Below are 22,132 nucleotides of genomic sequence, written 5' to 3'. Positions count from 1 at the left end.
GAACCGGGAATCGAACCCAGACCACCTCCAGCATGGTCTTGCTTTGTAGCTGCGCCTTTACCGACTGTGCTAAGGGAGGCCTCTCTCTATCTACAAACCATGAAAACCATACAAGAAAAAACAAATAAATGAAGTATTAAAAGTATTTTTAATTACATTACATTTTAATTCATTTGACATTTTGATCTTGGAAATCGGAAATTTTTGAAAAGTCATTTTTGAGAAAAATCGATTCTTTGGGCCACCTTAACATGGAAATAGTCACCCTATTGACAAAATACTAAAAAATACGGGTCTATTATTTTGCGATAAGGAACAAACCTACAGTTTTTTCGAAATTCTGAGAACCACCATATCGTTTTGCTATGAAACGACTGTACACTGGAGTCGCTTTTTACGCGGTCTTTTACACGAATTTCGGAATTTGTGCGGTTTTTTTACGCGGCACGTAGCCCCCGCGTAAAAAGCGACTCCAGTGTATTATTAAATGATGTCAACTAAACAAAGTATGTATGTACAAGTTCAGATTTCTTTTTTTTTTTTACTTTTAAAATTCGCATAAAAGCGAATTCGTTTACAAGTTTGCATACAATATTGCTTATTTACACGAAATACCACGTAAATTTATGCCAAATCTAGCGTTGATTTTATGTGCGCTATATCTCGCAGAAATTTACATGAATTTTTCGAACGGTATACTAGAAGAGGTTGACAGGCAAGTGTTTGACATATAAAACCAGGCAAATTCGCTTCAGATAGTCACAATCAACGATTTTACGACTCGCGAGCACTCACTCTGAGCGAACGCTGACGAATCACAAAATCGCTGATTGTGACACTCTTAAACCGAAATTTACAGGTTTCATGTGTCAAACACATACTTTACAATCTCCAGGGTTGCTTCCACTCACTTGCTATAAAAAAAATATTTTTTGGAATTATGCAATCATTAGATGTTATAATGACATGTTATACTTGTAAGTAACAAGAAGAGGGTGTAAAGTATGCGTTTGACTGATAAAACCTGTCAATTCCGCTTTCAGAGCGTCACAATCAGCGGTCTTATGATTCGTGAGTGTTCACTCAGAGTGAGCGCTCACGAGTCGTAAGATCGCTGATTGTGACGCACTGAAAGAAATATTGCAAGATTTTATGTAATCCTTTAAATTTGTCGAACCTCTTAACGGAATCCCTTTATGAAGAGCTTTGAGTGGGTTGGTTTATTTCCTTTTAATTCCGTTATAATTGCTTATCTTTTGACAGATACGCGTATTTCGTCTACTACTTGCAGACTTCATCAGTGCCAAGTACTCAACACCACAGTGGTGTTGAGTACTTGGCACTGATGAAGTCTGCAAGTAGTAGACGAAATACGCGTATCTGTCAAAAGATAAGCAATTATAACGGAATTAAAAGGAAATAAACCAACCCACTCAAAGCTCTTCATAAGATTTTATGTGTCAAACATATACTTTATGACCTCTTCTTGTAACTTACAAGCACTAATTAGCATTATACAATTTCATGATTTTATAATTCCGAAAAACATTTTTCTTATAGCAAGTGAGTGGAAGTAACTCTCAATGATTTTATAATTCCGAAAAACATTTTTTATAGCAACCCTGTTGACAGGTATTTCCATTTTACGATTAAAAACCAGATCGAATTTGGGACTTGCTTTTGAATCGACATTGGGTGGAACAAAACAGGAAAATTTTCACCAATCTACTGGATTTGCTGCTAAGAGCTATGGTACATGTGCAACAATAAGTTTATCTTCAAATCGGTCTCAAATTACTATGGACTGAGTGCTGTGAAAAAAACAGAACAATGCAATACAGATCAAGGTTTTCAGCCAGAGGACCTTGGGGCGATAATCTTCACTTCATTATGACGTTCGCTATCTTCATGAATTCACAACACACACGTTTTACCCTTCTTACAAAGAAGGGTATAGATATCACTTGAAAAACCGACTTTCGACATATACCATTCGACTCAGCTCGACGAGATCGGAACATGTCTTTGTGTGTGTGTGTGTATGTGTGTATGTGTGTATGTATGTATGTGTGTGTGTATGTAACGAAATGAATGCGCTCACGTTTCTCAGCAACCGCTCAACCGATTTGGACAAACTCGGCGCAGATCAATGCAAGTCGTGTTAAGTGTTCCAGACCACACTGGACACACTTGGACATGTTCCGGGTACCCCGGGGAAGTTGCTTGAATATGAATTGAATTAAAACCCATTAAATCACATTAAAATACGATGATAAGGTGATTGGTAGCCTCACCAAATAGACTACACCAGGATATGTTCCGGGTACCCCCAGGCAGTGGCGTAGCGTCACTGGATGACACGGGGGGGGGGGGGGCTTGGTCACTGGTAATGACAATAAAATAAATAAACTTGAATAAGTAAGAAGGGTCTGATCACACCATAGGTGGATAAATTCGGGTTTTTCTACTATTTATTGGCGTTGATGGCAGCTCTGTAACTCTGTCAAACATCAGTCTGTGCGTGAGGCATAGCGGATTTCGTACTATCCTTTCACTCCACCGAAAATTGCCATAAAAAACTGCCAATCCTTGTTTTTTTTTTTTTTTGTTAATTACTTTATTTGTACAGGCTCAATCGAATAAACTTTACAGAGCCAAGTTATCATTTTCTTTATACATTATAAATGTCTTAAATCTAAAATTAAAGGATTTGAACCGATTACTCGCGGTCTTCTCGAGGTTAGTGGATGACAATTGTTTGGATCGGGAGAGGGAAAAGGAGATTTGGAATATGATTTATGATTCAAAAATTTCACTATTTCTAAAACATATACTTAATCCTATCGACGTTATATCAACTCTGTAATTATACAATTATTACAGAAACAAATCTACAAAAAAAACACACACACACATACAAAATACAAACTAAACACAAGGTTAATCAAACTTACAATCTATGGTTAATATTCTTCAAGAAAACATATATGAGTTGCATAAACTCCAGATCGCGTCTAGCCAAAATATCCCGAACTGGAACATTAGGTTGTCTACCTCGAGCCCGAAGGGAATCGTACAACTCGGATCTGACTCCACGGTGCTCAGCACATGACCAAATAATGTGATCTGCGTCCTAGTAACCTTGTCCACATTCACAGAGATTACTGTCCCCCAGCCCTGCCAATCCTTGTTAAAAGAGACGATTTTTTGACGGTGCCGTCAACGCCAATAGAGCGACCGAGCATGCTGCCGAATGATCGAAGCGAGAGATAGTAATCGATGACTGCTGATTGTTCGTTCGTCGTTCTCTCGTTATCAAACATTATCGCCAATTGTTTGCGGCCATTCTTGTCACTACTCCCATATGATAACGAACGGAGCCCTTTGTCACCCACACAATTTATCACAATAAAAAAATAATGCGCAACGCCACTGCCCACACGCACAAGTGTTAGGTCTGTTCCCGTACTTGCTTTTTTGCTTTTGCTGTAAGTTGCTACAGCTTTCTGAAAATTGCTGTAAGAAAATAATGTGGTACAGTAAGTACGGGAACATACTTTTGCATTTTTGCTGTACAAAATCTCAAAGAAAAGCAAGTAGGGGAACATACCTATTTACACACGTACTAGAGATGTACAATGCAGGCGGTTCCAACGAATCGAATCGAACAAGAAGCCGTTACTCCGATGATGCGATGACCGTTTGCAAACGATCAACAGCTCGGTTGTTAAGATCACCCACTAAATCAACGAAGCTGCCATGTTTTCATTCTTTTTTACTAATATTATTACAACGTCAAGGAAGGACATCGAGCGTACGTGAAGCCAGACACGTGCCCCCCCCCCACGCTGTTTCAAGCTTTGAATTATTTATTAAATCCAATCGATTCACTGCTCTATCGCCTCTATGCTGTACAGGAAGGACGGGTTAATGTAATATCGCTAAGGTAACCATCCAAGTCTTCACCGTCTGACTCATTTCTCAAACGGGCCCTGCAGGATATTTATGTCATTATACACTATTTGCATTTGCTAAACAACTTCTCATTCTATTAACAAGTTGAGTGGGAACTGAAGTCATTTATTTGGTAATTATTTTCACCATGGTGCAAAAAGCAGTAACAGAGCAACCAGTAAAGGGGTAGGTACGAGTTTGAATGAAGACCCTTCCAATGAAATGTATATCCTAGTGTCAACTGCAACTAGTTATTAAAGTATCTTTTTATTACCAACAAACTAGCGCAGGGAAACAGCCTTGACGACTTAGATTGATGTATATATATTTGCAAGATAGTGAGTCGTTTGTTGTAATGTTGCCGTTTTTCTGTTGGCATGGGGAAAGCAAACAAAACGCTGTTACTTTTACCGGTATACCAGGGGTGTAGACAGAGTGGAGCGGTGGGTAGAGTTTAATTATCATAGATCTCGAAAGTTTGCATAACATCATTAGGCCGAATTTTGGAAAATGAAAGATTTATCTTGAGCTTAGATTGATCTTGAGCTTAGATTTTGCTAGAAAATGATGATATTTTTTCTCTGTTCTGGACATAAATCCACTGCGACCGGTAATTTGAACTATTTTGGCTGATAGTTTAAGAAACCATGAGTTTAAAATACTAATAAGATCCCAGGAAAAGGCTTGGGAACTAGGACTAAAACAAATCATCATGAGTACCACTGAGACAAATCTTATTCATGACTTACAAAAAATTTCAATGGAATGCCTCTAAATCAGGACTGGCTTTTTGTTGCATGAGATTTTTGCATTTTCGGAAAAAAAAATAATCTAGTTGCACGGCACATCTAAACCTTAGATGCCAGAAAATCTCACGCTAGTGAAACAATCTACGTAAAATATTTTTTTTTCATTTCACGCATCTAAATTAATCTTCTCGCAACGCGATCCATCTTTTCGCAAATCTTTATCAATCTTCTTTACATCTACTCATCATGAGCGCATCTAACTATAGTAAAACAAAATCTTCCCTGTATTTTCGATTGAGTCGCCTCCCTCGGAAAAAATCGAGATTCTGCAACTTTAAACGTAGTAGTGTATACACTACCGGATGACACGCTTCACATTTCCGTCTTTCCCCAGAAGATCATGCACTTACACATATTGAACGTTATCTCCCACATTCGACATATGTACCTCCACTGCCTTTCTATCAACATAGCGCATCTTTCCTGGCAAATCCCAGGATAATGAAAATCATGAGACATAACTTCATTACATCAAGCTCATCTGCTTAGTTTCAAGCAACCAACTGATGTTGAATGTCCTCATGGACTTCCGATAACCATATGCCAGAACAGCTGCTGAGAGGTCCACTAGCATGCGCAGAAGGTGTGGCTAAAAACTCCGTCAGTAAATTCGTTAATTTGAGAGCAGTTTTTGAGCGTTTGGGGCACCTTACACGTGACTTTTAAGGTGTTTGCACACATGCTCGTGCATGAGTGAAGCGGAACGGGATTTGCGTTGGTATGAGAGAGCAAATTTGTACTTTTGTCTCTCTTATAACCCCGCAAATCCCACTCTGCTTCCCTCATGCACGCTCATTTCTAGATAGAGCTGGAATTAGGACTTCTCTTTGATGAATTCACTTCCTAAACATTCATCCTCTGAATCCCCTTGAAATTATTCCTAGAGAACCTTGAAAATACCTATCAAATTTATTCATTAAAGTGCATAAGCTTTGAAAATTTTGCAAGGCTCTTAATCTATTTGAAAACTGGATCCTTGGAATTTATTCTATGTCCGTAGCCTTGAATATGTATTTTCAATCCAAATTCTGGAAAATTTAACCAAGTTTTTTTTTCTTCATTGACTTTCAGCCACTGGCTGGTTCGTCACTTAAATTCTCCAAGTTTGATTTCAATGAGTCCAAGATTTGCAAAAATAGACCATTATTAAAATCTGTAGAAATTATCCATGTTTCATAGCCTTTGAAAAGCACATTTCAATCTCAAGAATTTATGTTATTACTGTAGATTAATCCACTCCAGATTTATAACGAGGAAGATAAAGTTAGTTGTATTAGGCTGGTGCAAATTTTATTTTTACTTTATGTCATCCCACCACCCTTGAAAAAATAGAAAACATTGAAGGGACAAAACAAGCCAACAGTAGTCTTATTTTTTATTCGTCCCTAGTTATTTACTTTAGCCCCCTTCCCTCGAGCTATTTGAGTGATGTTGAACATAAAATGTAAACAAAATTTCTGCCAAGGTTCTCTGGCGTACTTCAATATATTCTATTCTTAAAAATTTGCTTGATAAACCATTTTAAAATTCACAGGAAATTCCAGGTTTTTTTCTGGTAAAATAAAATTCCCTGAAGGTTTTCCAGGTTACATCCCTGCATTAAACTATTCTCAGATTTTTTTTATGAATTTCTCTTCCTTAAAATGGGAAACCCTTGAGATTTTCCACGGATTTTCCTTGAAACTTTTGATAAAATTAATTTTAAATTATCTTTCTAATTTCCTCAGAATTCAATTGAATTTTTTTAAGAGTATTCAAGTACGACAAATATAATGATGATAATCATGTGTACTATATGTCTAACACTACCGCTAATGATTCACTACGGCTGAAAATCACTTAAATGTCAACTAAACTACCAAAGATATTTCTGAAGAGAGCTCCAAGGTAATATCGTTAATAATTTCATCTGAACACATTTGGATAAATGCATGGTTCAGGAGTTATTCCGGTTCCCGTTGGGGTCGGCATTCGGCTTTACTGTTCTGTAATAAGTATCTCAATTCTAGATGCTCAAAAAATCTCACACTAGCGAATAAATCTTCGAAAAATCTTCTTTCATTTCTCGCATCTACGCATCGCGCATCATCTTTTTGCAGGAAATCCTCAAAATCGTGATAAATCTTCTTTCTATCTACTCAGCGTACGAACAGCTAGCCACAACAAAACACAAAATTTCCTGCATCGTAGATAGAGTCGTCCCCTTCGGGATTTTGGGCGAATACTTTCTAAATTACAAAAGATTTCGGAGAAATATTAAGAACAGAAAGATAAATGTAGAGTAAATTTCCACAGTTTTCTGAAGGGAATTTGTTAAGTGTTCTGCACATATATCCAAAACTGTTTTGGAGACTAGCGGAGAGAATCATAAGATATAAGATATGTATGGATAAATTTTCAAGATTCTATGACATAAAACATTTTCTAAAATTAACAAAAAAATATTCACAATTCCAGACATCGGACATCAATAAACTTTGCGATTGGAAAGTTAACAAAAACATACTTTTCTACAGCTTGGAAATTGTTAAGGATTCACACTGGAATCATTTAGCAAAATTATCGCGATCTTGGACTTGACAAATTTTGGAAACTCTGAGACATTGCTAATTTGTTGAAATCTCAGACTTAATGTTTGAATTGTGGGGAATAAGTCAACTCCAAGAGGGAGAAATTATTTTCGAACATTCTCAGTTCAATAGCTTCTGTTAGTTAGCAATCAACTTTAAACGACAGAAAGGAATTTTGAGCATTTCAGTTGAATGATTCAAAGCCTGTGTTTGAGGTTGCGTGCTTTTTCGACCTTTTACCTTGGTTCTTATATTTTTTTTGTTTCGTTTCCTCTGCCACTTCGTCCTTCGGTCCATTCGTTCGACCTTGGACGTCCTTCAACCTTTTGTCTTACAACTACTCTACATTCTCATTCACTCACTCATGTATCCTGCGCAGGGAATCAAAATCAACGATTCAGATAAAGATAATGGCATGCTCATTTTGGTTACACTCATGATTAGTACAAATCCATAAATCACAATGGACAGTTCAGGAAATGATAATGCGATTATCAGTTGTGTAACAGATCATGATCATATGAAATAGCGATAATCTCTGATCATCATCATCAGCTGTCGTCACTGAAAATTCCTCTTGTGAGACAAGGCTAATCAAATACCCTATAATATGGGTATTTTCGGAATGGGGATGACGTATAGAGATCGAAAATCGATGTTTGCTGTCATTTTGAAATCCAGGATGGTGGCCATCGATTTAAGAAAAAAACTGTCGAAAATTGATGCACGCCGCCATTTGGAAATCCTAGATGGTGGCCATCGATTTCAGACAAGGAGCTGCTAAGCCAGCATTTTTCTGTTGTCTGCTATTTTTTACCCACACACTTACAACCAACGCAAAACAAACACATGCGGTGTAAGCGACAGCTGTAAAATACGCAATACAGCCGCAAAGTTCGTATGTGTTGTTCAAAGTTTGTTTTGGGCCATACATTTATAGACCTGTTAAGAGGGTACTGTCAAATTTGTGAAATCCCATAGTGGAAAAATTTGATGTCAGTCCCGTCATTCCGGTATTTTCGGAACAGGGATGACATGCAGATGTAGAAAATTAATATCTGCCGCTATTTGGGAATCCAAGATGGCGGCTATTGGTTTTAGAAACAAATGTACCCTACAACATAGGTAGTTTTGAAACCGGGATGACGTGTAGATGTCGAAAATCGATGTCGGCCGCCATTTTGACTAGTGGACAGTTTTATCTAAAAACAAAGGCCGCCAAATTGTATTCCAAAATGGCGGTGGACATTGATTATCGACATCTACATGTTATTCCAGTTCCAGAAATACCCATATTGTAGGGTATTTGACAGTTTTTTTTTTTCCGAAATCAACGGTCGAGATGGCGGATTTCAAAATGGCGGCCTAGATTGATTTTCAACATATATGGGTCCTCCCGATTCCAAAAATTTCCATATTGTACGGTATTTGACCTCTAGAACAACTTTTCCGAAGACAGCAAGCTCCTAGATTTCGAGATATATTACAAAGTGATTGTTATCATATCATTTGAATATCGTTTTTGTTGCTGATCATGATGTGTAACACAAATGATAATCCATGATTTTACTGTACACTGATCACGATTCCGTTTACTAGTATTTTCATAGTCGGTAAGCATCGGAAGATAGCATTTTCTTGATTCCCTGATCCTGCGCACATTCCGTGGTGCCAACGAAGGATCGATGTACTGGTTGAGAAAGTAAGGGCTCAGCGGAGTTTAGCTGTTAGACACTGGTTGCCGATAACGGAAGGCTTTTAGAAATAATGGTTAGTTACGAATATATAATAAGCAATCCCGAACAAGCAGCGGGAGCTATCTATGGATATGGCGGGGCTTAACAGTGGTCTCTGCTAAATTTCTTCGAAATATCACAATATCCGAAAATCAGTCTCCGTCAAGCGAGTTGGTACCGCTATAAGTCTGTCCAGCATGGAGGGGCAGTTCTAACAGCATCTGACTGGTATCCAGCTGTTGTATATGAAATGCTTATGTCCGGAAGCAGAAGCAACACCTAAGATGGCAGCAGCGATGCCAGATTGGTTTCTAGCTTATCGGAATCAAATGTTTTTAAAAAAAGTCGGCATTTATCAGAATTTACTATTTTAATTAATTTTATATTTTTGCCGTTTTGAAGGCGAAAATTCAAACTTTTGGACTAAGAATGGAAAATTTGCTTTCCAGGAGATGTCAGAAAAAATTGCCGGAAAATGTTTGAATTAGCTTCTGACGGGCGCCGAATATTTTTTTGAAGAAACATTAAATAAGCTCTTCTGCACGAAGTTTGAATGTTCTAAGAAAAGTCAAAAAACATTCGGGAAACTTCCAAGGCAAATATGGAGAAACTTCTGGGCGAAAATTTAAAGAAACTTTTGGAAAAAATTCGATGACCCATCCAGGGGAAGCCAGAAAACGTTCCAGCGAAAACCGAAGAAGTTATCCTTCGAGCAAATACCGCAGCAGATGATATAAGTTGCAGACGATGTAATGAATTTTGTATCTTTTATATTGCGTGTTCTGTCTACGCTTTTGACTATACCAGCAAGCATTTTATTTATGGAACAACGCACACACTTGCCACGATTCTCTCTAATTCCCGTTCAGCAGAAAAATCATACGAAATCGAGTATGAGAGGAAATGAGGGCTTCTTATTCGCTTCTGCATATCCATATTGCGAAGCATGAGGAGAGCAGTGAAGAAAGCACAGGTCTGAGGCCAACAACATAGTAGAAACGATTCGGAGCGATTCGATGCGTTGGCAATAAGCGAAGCGCTGGCGAGATGGGCCGACGTCGGCCTCAGCCTGTCATCAATGACAACGTCAAATAAAAAAAAAATAAGCGAAGCGCTTGCGTGAAATCTCCCTCAATGAGCGTTCTATGGGAATTGCCCAAACCTATCATAGTGAAAGCGATGCGAAGAGGTGTGCAGCGTTCAGCAAAGCGGCAGAGCTGTTCGTGTTGTGTTTTGACGCCTGCGAATGCAAGTGGACTGATAGTCTTGTTTGTCACTAGATTCAAAATTAGATCGAATGTGTCCATATCCATTCTTGTGTAAGGCCGAAACTTCTCTGGATATTTACGAAGATCTTCGTACAAGCTGAAGAACTCCTCACCTCGCCTTCTATTTCGATTGATCGGGTGAGCTACAAACTCTCTTTTGTTGTTCATTACGAAATTAATCGTGCTTGAGGAAGCAAAACATTCCTCTTCGGATGAATCCATGCTGAATTGACACAAATTTGAACAAATATTTAGCACTGCGCGCGCAACTGTAATGTTTTCAAAAACGCTTTCACTATGTCATAGGTTGCTTTGCTTGCCGCTTCATTTCACTTTGCCAATTGCTATCGCATCGAATCGTTTCTACTATGTTGTTGGCCTGCTAATCGCATCGTTCGTGGTTCGAGCACTATTGATATATTGAGATATTTAAAAAGATAAAAGTCTCTCACAATAATTTCCTCTGGCCGATAAATCGGTATATATCTGCCAACGCTGGATGGCAGCCCCATCACGGGGATAGGAGACCTTAGGTCGTAGCCATGCTGACGCGGAACGCGAAGCGAAACGTCAAATCTAATGAGAGGAATTATATTATCCGTACAGTAGAAAATCGGAAAACCCCACACGCTACAATCGAGTTTACTCCTGTTCTGTACGTTGAACATAGTGTTGGCCATAGTGCGCTATATTCACACAATGATGCGTTATAATGCGCAGTATGTCCGAGAGTAAATTCGAATGTCGCATGTGGGGTTTCCTATGTCCAAATTGACCGACAATATCAATAATAAAAATTCCTTTGCACACGCGACGCAACGCATCGGCAACAACAAAAACAATGAAATACAACGTGTTGACATAAAGGCAGCGACGTTTAGCGTAAACTATGCATTGTGGGGCAAACATGTATCTGGCTCGACAAAATTTTAACATATTTTCGACACACAGTTCGATGAAAGGAGTTGTTAAAAGACATGTTTTTACATCAGAAGAAAAACCGGACGACAGGAAGCGTTTTTGTAGCCGAGTTATTAGCGGAAGCGAAATTCGAAGAAAAGAATCGATAGATTGTGATATTTTTTTGAATAGGTATTTTCTCCTTTAGTTGATTAAAAAATCCAATAACTTATTTCACTTACTACTGCGACCTGATTAGCAACATGTATCCTTAGTTCATATAGATAAGTAAAATATGCATCTATATTGCTCTGTAGTAAACGAAACAGGCTAATCGATTTTTTTTAAACATTCTTCTGTGAGGATAAATACACTTTCTTTATGACCATTGTTTTCTTACCAGCTATGTTTAATCTGACATCTGTTTCTAAATTATCGCCAATCATCAATTGCACTCTCGTTTGTTATACACATCATAGACAAAGAAAGTCTGGAGTTAAACGCCCGAAAAACAAACTGCAATTAATGAGTACCACACGCTGTTTGCTCGTAGAACAGCTGCGAAAAGATTCCGGGCCTATATCCTACAGTGAATCGAATCGACAATGTTAAATTTTTTAGTTCTTTGTCGTGAACGAATGGCCACATTTTGCTCGCTATAGTATAGATGAAAGAGGAACGCGCCGAGGACGACACGAGACAACGGCTGCTGCAGTGCGTTCTGGGAATAACAAACATTCCAGTGGAAATTCCACGCGATTCGATCTTGAACCCCTAGGTATTTAGCGGCAAGAAGCGAAAGTCGTCGAACTCGTAAAACAAAGCGGCAGTGAGTTTAGCTGGATAATTAACCTCGGGGAGTAAGTTTTTTTTTTGAGATTCCATAGAAGTGTAATGACGAAAAATTCGCATTGTAATACATAACTTTCCCAGTTGTGTTTGCCGATTTAGGGACTAGATAAAATCTTATTTAATCAAACTGAGTGGCGGATATGGCATTAAATGTGCATGCAAGTGGCAATGCCGCAGTATCCCAAAGCGAAATTCGATGGAGAGAATTGTTCAACGCACTAAGCCATGGGATTCGCGGAATTTGTTATGGCATAAACATTTCGTTTCGTTTTGTATCGAACAGACAAAATCTTATATCGCATACCCTAAGTCTGCACGCTATTTCAAAACTACCCAAATTTGAGTAGAATCCACCCAGAGCTCGGTGAAAACTGAACCTACCCAAAAATGGATAAACTATGTTGGGAGTGACAAGATGGCAAATGGACAACACCGACATGAATCCGATCGATTTTGTTCATTTGTCAACTTGTCATTCCGCACATAGTTTACCTATTTTTAGGTAGGTTCAGTTTTGACCGATCTGGGTGGATTCTACCCAAATTTGGAGAGTTTTGAAATAGCGTGTATAGTTGGGAGTTTAAAATACAGTGAACTCTCTGCAACTCGATATTGAAGGAACCATCGTGATATAGAACAACAATCCCATAGGAAATAACCATCGCAGTGGCAATTAAATTCTGTTTTAATTATGGTTCTATAACTCGGTATCGAGATAGTGAATATCGAGTTATGCAGAGTTGACTGTACATTATTCTCAAGGGAATTCAGAAGAGAATTTCAAGAAATTCCATGGAGAATCGTTAATATGGTTTACAAATTATGAGAAGAATCTCAACTGAACTTTTAGGTGAATTCCAAATGAATTCTGAAGTAAACTTAAAGGTAATTTCTAAAGGATGCTTTGAGAGCTGCATTTAATGGGAATTTCCTAAATTTCAAGGAAATTTCCTAATCAAAACAAAAAACCCTGAGAATTTCTAGATGTTTAAATTTCCAAGACAATTATGAGATGAACTCAAAAAAATCCTTAAGATTATTTCAAAAGTTAATTTCTAAAAAAACAAGTTACAGAATTTAATTTTATTTCTAATGCAGAAAACCGGACCGGAAAACCGTCTCTTCATTTGTAAAATAAAATAAATTTTATTTATTTAATTATTTGCAACAGATAATCGTCAAGTCGGGTTTCATGATCCAATTTTTTACGTTCCAAATTTGAAATGTTCTTAAAACTCCCAGAATTCTGATTTTTATTCAAAACGCTGGCCATACTGAGCAGTTATAACATGTTTTAGCCGGCCCGGACGAAATCGGATACCCTATGCTCAGACATTTACCGCCGGAAACCAAACTTGCGATGTTGAGCATACTCAACAATATCTGGACGGAGAACATAATGCCGTCTGAGTGGACCCACAGCTTGGTGGTCCCCATTCCCAAACATGGGGAGATGATCTCCACACCGAAAGACTTCCGGCCAATTTCGTTGACCTGTTGTTCTTGTAAAAGCTTGGAGAGGATGGTCAATCGTCGATTAATGCAATTTTTGGAGGATAACAACCACCTAGATCACCGGCAGCACGCGTTCAGACCTGGACATGGAACCGGAACATACTTCACCGGCCTAGGAGAGGTTCTCCAGAACGTCACACCCCGGGTCATCCAGCAGCTGGCTGGCCACATCCTACATTTCATTAGAAATTTTCTCTGCGGCCGGACCTTCCAGGTCCTAATCGGGAACCACCACTCCTCAATTCGAGCGGAAGAGACAGGAGTCCCACAGGGTTCCGTCATTGCGGTCACTTTTTTCCTGGTCGCAATGAAAGGGTTCTTTGAGGCTCCTTTTCCAAAGGAGATTTATATTTTCGTTTATGCAGACGACGTAATTCTCTTGGAAATTGGCCGTACCCACTTAGAAAAATTAGTGTAAATTTAGATGCTCTGAGACTGACATATACGAGCGTTAATTTTGACATAAAATTGAGTCATAATAGACGCCAAATTCAGCTCAATCAAACGTACTTTCAAACTTTTCAGTCTCGGAGCACTTAATTTTACATGCCATGTTTGTTTACGTCTCATCCATTATGTCAAAGATAGATTCCGTCACGTGTAAGATTGAGTATTTCTAAGTGTATACATAGGAAACTTCAGGCAGCTGTAAAGATGGGCGTCCCAGATGGGATTCGTGCTCTCAGCCGACAAAAGCGTAGTCTCTCACATCTGCCGATCCTCACACCGTCCATCACAATCAATTCTTAAGTGTGATGGTACCACAATACCTTTCCGGAAGACGGTCACAATACTTGGGGTGCTCTTGGACCGGACGTTAAGTTTCGCTTCTCATTTCAACAATGTACGGAACAGCTGCCGCACAAAACTTAGCTTGTTACGGACACTTATAATTAAGCCATCCGTATTGCAGCTGGGCTCCTACCGTCCACTCCTGCGGATTCGGCATGTGTTGAATTCGGTGTCCTGCCTTTCCGGTACCAAGTTTCCGAGACTCTGATAAGCAGAAGAATCAGCTATTTGGAGAAGACTGCCGGAAACGAAGAAGTCTGTCTGCTCAAAGAGCGGAACAGAGCTCTAAGGAACCTGGCCCATCAGGAGCTGCCACCAGTGTCGAGACTACATTGGACCGGGAGCAGAGGATGGGCTAGACAATTCCAGACTGGTAACAACTCACGAGAAATGCACGCATACGTGACTGAACTGCTTCGTACGAAATACTCCGACCACCACCACAGATATACGGATGGTTCTAAGACCTTGGGAGGAGTCGGCCTTGGAATTGCAGTTCCCGCTGACAATATCCGACTCCTGGACCAGTGCTCTGTGTTCTCTGCGGAAAGTGCGGCAATCTTCCACGCCAGCAAACCGCTCTGTATCCTTTCGGACTCTGCAAGTGTTTTAACAGCTTTTTAATCCCAGACATCGAGACATCCTTGGATCCAAGAGATCCAACTGGAAGCTCCGTCGAACACTACCTTCCTATGGATCCCCGGGCATTGCGATATCCGGGGGAATTGTGAAGCAGACCATCTTGCGGCTACGGGCCGATCTGGAAGGCTCGCTACTAAAACCGTTCCAGGACCTGATATCAAGACTTGGATAAAGTTCAAACTTCGGAATGCTTGGGCCCAGGAGTGGGCCAGCAAAAGGGAACCGTTCCTCCGTAAAATCAAAGGGGAAACCACCAAGTGGCAAGATTCCCCAAACCGGCATGATAAACTGATTCTTTCTCGTCTCCGCTCAGGACATACTCGGACGACCCACAATATGGGAAGTGCGACTTCGTTCCGAAAACACTGTGATATTTGCAACACAACGATGACGGTAGAGCACCTCTTAGTGAATTGCCCAGGTTTTCAGGGAATTAGGGATCTTTATGGGATCCCAACGAATATTAGAAACGCCTTGGTCAATGACCCTTCAACCGAAGCAGCTGTTATATGTTTCATCAAGGACGCCAACATGTATAAGAACATCTGACCTAACTGACTGACAGGAACCAACCATAACCGACCCACTACATCGAACCAACCTCTATAACGGACTCTGAATACACCACCATAACAATTAGCCGACCAAATGCACCAAGCCAGGAACACCTACTAACTACGACAGGACCTCGACAGCCAACTCTGATAAACAAATATGTACTCTGTTACTAGGGAGATCTCTTCTGGACTGTCCACTCCTCTTAATTAGTGGGTCCCTTCTCATTAACTCTATAACTAGGGGGTCCCTTCTGGATCCCCACCGCTATTTCAAACTCTGTCACTAGGGGGGACCCCTTCTGGATTCCCCAAGATTCGTCAAGAGATGAACCAGCCTGTGGCTGAAAGTCTCGCTAGTAAAGATAACCTACACGGTAAGAAAAAATACTCAAAATTAAGTTAAAAAAAAACTCAACGTTGGGTTCTATCATTTGAGGTCCGCCGTTGAGTGAATCAGAAAAGCGGCGTTGGTTAAAATTTACTCAACTATTGAGTAATAATAAATGAACTCAAATATAAGTTTATTTTCATTGAGGTTGCTCTTATGCGGCTTTAACCATTTCATTTTCACAAACGTTGATAGACGAGTGGTCAACACACGGGCCCCGTAATCTCAACGTCCATGGTTCGTTTCCAGTCTGCTCCGTTTTATTATTTTTTTGTCAACTTGGTCAACGCCAGGATTACTCAAAATCGAGTTTTCTTCTTTAACTTAATTTTACCTATCCCCACGGAAGCCACGTGATGAGTGAAAGGAACTCAATTTTGGGTACTTTTTTCTTACCGTGTAACCATAACATGCTAAAACGGTTGTCAAATAATTGCAACACAGAAACCAACATCAAGATAGCGCTTCCCGGGTCCCTTCTCATTAACTCTAACTAGGGGGTCCCTTCTGGCTCCCCACCGCTATTTCAAACTCTGTCACTAGGGGGGACCCCTTCTGGATTCCCCAATATTCGTCAAGAAATGAACCAGCCTCTGGCTGAAAGTCTCGCTAGTAAAGATAACCTAACCTAACCATACCATGTTATAACGGTTGTCAAATAATTGCAACACAGAAACCAACATCAAGATAGCGCTATAACATGTTATAATTCTGTAGTCTGAACAAGGCATAAGTTAGGCCGATACCATAGTGAGAGCGAATAGAAGCGATCCCATTAATGATATTATTCCTTACATTCGTTTCAACGCTTCGATCGGCCTCTTTGCTTCTCTTCGCTCTCACTATGGCATCGACCTTACATGTAAAATAGTTTAAGGGACTAGGCCAAATTAATAGATTGAGCCGAAAAATTACTTTTGTAAACAATGCGATCTATGTAATAGCTTTTGAATTCTCGTACTAAGATTTTTTCGAAGATTACATAAGAAAATTTTCAAAATTTTGAGACGATGCTACTACTTGAACTTGGCGCGATAGTTTTACTTCAAATTTGCCGTATTTTAAAGATCTCTAAATTTTAGAAGAAAAAAAGCAAACCATAGCTCTTGGACATGAACAAATTTTTAGGATTCTGACACTTGAAGCATTGAAGGTATTGAAGAGGAATTCCAGGGATAACTCTAAAGAAATTTGGGGGAGAATTCTGAAAAGTGTTTCAAGACAATTGTATGGAATTGCACGTCTGTTATGACTCAATTTTATGTCAAAATTGACGCTCGTATATGTCAGTCTCAGAGCACCTAAATTTACATTACTTTTTCTAAGTGGGTAGTTATGAAGAGATTTCTATGATGATTATTAATAGAACACCAGAGAAGGGAACTCGAAGGAGTTTTCAATGTGAATTAACCCCACGGAAAGTTTTATAATGATAGGACTCAGTGCTGGCAAAATCATCAAGCAACTGATAGTTTTCCACTCTCATACGCTCTCAATATCACACTAATACTAAATGGCATGCCAAGAGATTTTCGAAGAATATTCCATACGAATTATAATGAAAATTAAGGAAAGAAATTAAAGAAAATTCTCTAGAGAATAATTGAGAATACAAAGATAAAAATGAAGTTAATTTCATCAGTTTTCTGGATTTTTTTTTTCCTTGATTTGTTTTACGTCGATCTTGTTTTCCGTGCTGAGCACCAATGCTACCGACGCCAGGGAGGCAGCTCCTACACTTGGACCCTACCTATCGACCCATCAACTCATGAACCGGGGACCAGCTTTACTTCCCTTCCGAAGGAAGGCGTGATCAAAAATGTTATGCCTCAGAACATCCCGGCGGCGCCGACTGGGATTGAACCCAGGCCTGATGGGGTGAGAGGCAATCACGCTTACCACTACACTACCGGCGCCGATGCTTTTTTTCTGGAATCAATCGTCAAAGTGTTCTGCACAGAATTCTGAGACTTTTATAAAGAAAATATCTAGGCTATACCAGACAGAATCATGAGATTATTGAGGGGAATTTTGAAAGTAAAAGGATAACCTTGCTAAGTTGAAATAAGTTCCAAAAAAATAAATTAGTAAATTCAAACATTGAAAGCTTATTAAGATTTCGTGCACAGCAATCTAAGATCCATGATTAACAAGAATTCTTAAGATTAATTAGATTAATTATTTTAAGATTCCAATCAAATTCCCGGTTAGTTCCCGCAGATCACACTGCTGAAGATAAATAATCCAAATCTTTTGCGCGAAAAATTTGCCTGATTTTATCCCTAGCGAAGAGTGGCCAACATCTTCTCCGGATTTTAACCCACTTGACTTCTTTATTTGAGGTTATAAATATATGTAGGAATCGCAAATGGGTTTACTATGGACCGATTCAGGTAACTTTTGCTGCTTGGATTTGCGAAAAGTTCTAAAGAAAATAACGGCTCAAATCGCATTAATATGGTTTGGTTGTCTAACATGTAGCTTTCAATAGAAATTGAATGATAAAATTGTGGATGTATTTTGTTCTGGATTCATTTTATTTTAGTGACACTTACTCTGAGCACCCTGTGTTGAGGGCAGGCATAAAGGTCCCGTTAAGATGTACAAGCCAACGAATATTTCCTAACAAAGGGTTGTTGATTATGAGTTTGAATATGTGTAAGGAATCGCTTCGTGTTGGGAAATTTGTTCAAGCCCTAGGGAAATTTCAGTAGCTTTTTTGAATTAATTCGCACACATAAGGTGTTCAATCTTGTGAAAAGTATCAATTTCTTAAAAATCTTAAAAGTTATTGGGGTTGGAAAATGTCACTTATCCAAAAAAAATGCTGCTCACAACTAATATTCCCTTCATTAATGACTCATTGACATTTCTCCCCTGTCCCTCATACCATGAGAAATTTGGGGTAGTGTAGGTATGGCATGGGACAAATGTGAAAGGGCATTCTGAATAAACGTGTCACATCAAACCAGACGACCACGATGACGATGGTATGCAATCTAGCTCATATTTTTCGCGTCTACTCGATGGAAGAATGTGATACGACCCTCCTTGCCACCAACCACCCATGGCCCCAAACCACCCTCTTTCTCACGCCCCATGCAGTCGGGACGGATTACAGATTCAACATAGTATATTTATCTTGATCACCTCTCTCACCACAACCTCCCGGGCTCCTAATTTAGCTCAGGAACTTGCACAGGAACGACCGAATCATCCCCTCTCGATTGATGAGAGTCGAGAAAAAGAAAAAGTTTACTTTCATCATTGTACCTACGTCGTCGTCCTGGTTCGTCGTGGCCGATGAAGTGTATGATGGTGGTGCGAATGAATGAATATGCAAAGGGCAGAAAGCCTAGTGTTTCGTGAATCCTTCAACACCCACGGTTAATCCTTATGTCAAAGCCACCCACAGAAGCCATTTTTCATTCGTATAGCATATAACAACAACAACAACAAACTGTTTATCTACGTACATACCCATTAGTCATGGATGGATTCGATCCACCCATGACTAATGAGGGAGGCTGGGATCGAATTTTCTGCGAACACACTCCAATTTACGTTATTCCAAATATGTACGTAGCTAAAAAAAAACCCAATTAACCCTAAACAAAATGTATCGGAAATCCGTTTCGAACGGAATACAGAATAGCGATATAGGTAATATAATAAAGCTAAACTAACTAACTAACTGTTTTCGGTATGTGGTTTTGTTTTATGCAAATAATTTTAAGAGTCTCTAGCTCTAAGTCAAATATTCAAGATTTTGGGATACAGAAGTTTCAGTCAAGTTTTCAAAATGTGGAGCAAACTTTTATGATTCTGGAAATTAATCAATTAGTTACCACCTCCAAGATTATGGGTCTTGCGAACACTGTCTTGCTGACAACTAAGACATAATTTAAGGACCTGCAACAATATAAACAATACATTTTCCAGCCATTTTTAGCTATCCAAGTATTGGGAAACAGCTGACGGCTCTACCCGGGAATCCCCGGAAATCTAGAAATACTTTTATCCAGTGACCAGATTGCTACTAAGTTAATTTTTTGATAGTTAGTCATCAAACTATAGAGCATCATGTGAAAAAGGTAAAAAATTTGGGGTCACTATCTTTATTACCAAAAACCAACCAGGGAATCCTGAAAAATGTCAGGTAAAACTTCATCCGCAAATAATGGTACCTCCCTGTAATTTTCAATTCATTGTATCGATCTTAGCGAAAATAACTTTCAGTCATAAAACCATGAAAAAAAAGTATTATAATTCTATTCTAATGTTTCAGCTTACTAAAATGTGGTTGAACAACTTGCGGCCAAACGGCATTCGACTGAACGGAATTCGACCAAACGACTCGAGTGTCCAAAATTTATATTAAATTCCAAGAACCCAATTGGAATTCTCAAACCATTTTCCAGAAGTCTCTGTGGAAGTGCTCACAGTATACTAAGTTTAAGAAGGTCTTTATTTGACTTTCGATGGAAAGCACATTGAGCTAGCGCTTTCTCTCGTAGCCATGCTTGGGAGACGTGCGACACAGCGACATACTCCACTTTCGGGGGGTGGTTGGCTGTGATGATAAACCTAATGACCTTCCCCTCAATAGTGTTAAATACACACGTCCGTAATTGGTGAGGGTGGTTACGGGACGGACGGACGGCAGACAATAATGGAATGAACAGCAAGTCAAGAGATTAAATGAACGATTAATCACTCACCTATAGATCGTATAGCCGAGGGGTCAGTCAATTGGATGCGTTATTGTTTTGCACTCTTCTCTCCAGTGGAAACGGCTCCAATATTCTCGAAATATCATTCGTCGTCTTCACCACCAGTAGCCAAAGAAGAGGCGACACCCGAACACATGTTTGGCGTGCTTACAGTACTTTCCCACACAATCGTATCCAGAAAAAAAAATCACCGAAGAATCGCTGAATCACTACCGTTTACTTTAACCATTCCGTCGGAATTTACTTCTTCGCAACTTCTTCTTTCGCTTCTGACGTAATTTCTGCGAAATATTCACTGAATACTCATTTAATATTTACGAACATCTCTACTAAAGAGTACCGCGTGCAAAATTTACGAACCAAACCAACACATAATCACTGCAAGCATACATAGGGTTAACGCTCCTATAGTTCCAGTACGTTAGAAGCGTTAGGTTCCTTCATTAGTTTCCTCCAGGAGACTCCATAAAAAAGTATAGGAACCTAACGCTTCTAATTTACCGCAACTACAGGAGCGTTTACCCTACTGACTTAGATACGCTTCTACAACACTTCCGGATTTTTCTGCAATGCTACGCGCTACAGAGTGTACCGATGATATCCGAGCGCTTCTCTTGTTCCAGCTGCTTCCAAGGCTACCCGCACAGACCACTTTTGCAACATAAAAAAAACTAATCCACCAACAACAAATAGAGGTCGCCTACTTTATACCGTCAACAATGACACCAAAACCTAAAACACAACTTTTTCCACTTGCATGACATCCTAATCGAATCTTTTTTCCTACGATTTTCTCGCTACTCGTAGGTACCTAGTTGTTTGGTATGGGCTCATCTTCACCTTCGTGGCCATAACTTCGTCATTTTGCAGTGATATACAATAAGTACACTGTCTTCCCCTACTGTTGCAACCAGCTGACAAAGGACCTGATTATCGAACTGCTCATCCTCCTCCTTTATTCGGAAAGTTGCTGATGATGTTCGGTCGTCCTTGAAGTGAATCCGACATCCACACGCACTTTTTTAACCACAAAACGAACGAATCTTCTCGGTTAACGAAGAAGCTGCGCGCCTTGGTGGAGCACACAAACCTCACTTCCGAAGATATCAAGCAAATGAAATGATGAAAACAATGAAATAATGTTCACCTGTTTTTTAGTTCCCACGGAAGCAACCCCAATCTAGGCTAGGCAGTGGGCAGCAAAATTCGGTCGAATTGCAGAGAAACCCCGAGAAAAAAAATTTAATAAAAACACTCACGACCAGGTCGACGATGAACACAGCACTGTGACGACGATTGTCGTGTAGTAATTTTGCACTACTTGCTTGTTTGAGCAAAACGTTCTCGGTTTTCTTTCTCTCTGGCGACGAAGACGATAATGTTCATCACGCTGCCAGCCTGCCTGCCTGCCTCGCA

At 39.5% G+C, this 22,132-nt stretch overlaps 2 protein-coding genes across 3 annotated transcripts in view; both read right to left on the bottom strand.

Annotated features, from left to right (window-relative positions):
- ZnT63C (zinc transporter 63C) overlaps positions 1 to 21,963 on the bottom strand; it is a 99,657-nt gene extending 77,694 nt beyond the window's left edge. Inside the window, exon 1 of one of the 2 annotated variants that reach the window (XM_065230525.1) lies at positions 21,864 to 21,963. The gene's annotated coding sequence lies outside the window, so the exon portion shown is untranslated. Of the gene's footprint in view, positions 1 to 20,704; positions 21,095 to 21,863 lie in introns of those variants that run through there. The other variant, XM_065230524.1, reaches the window with a different exon arrangement.
- The window catches only part of RecQ4 (RecQ4 helicase), a 394,445-nt gene that overhangs the window by 356,758 nt on the left and 15,555 nt on the right, over positions 1 to 22,132 (bottom strand). The window lies entirely within an intron of this gene.

Source organism: Ochlerotatus camptorhynchus, unplaced genomic scaffold (assembly GCF_037179485.1).
Source record: "Ochlerotatus camptorhynchus isolate MF236.1 unplaced genomic scaffold, CSIRO-AGI_Acam_v1.1 ptg000330l, whole genome shotgun sequence".
Classification (NCBI taxonomy): Eukaryota; Metazoa; Arthropoda; class Insecta; order Diptera; family Culicidae; genus Ochlerotatus; species Ochlerotatus camptorhynchus.
Note: the sequence above shows the minus strand (reverse complement) of the source record. Positions and strands in the feature narration are given on the sequence as shown.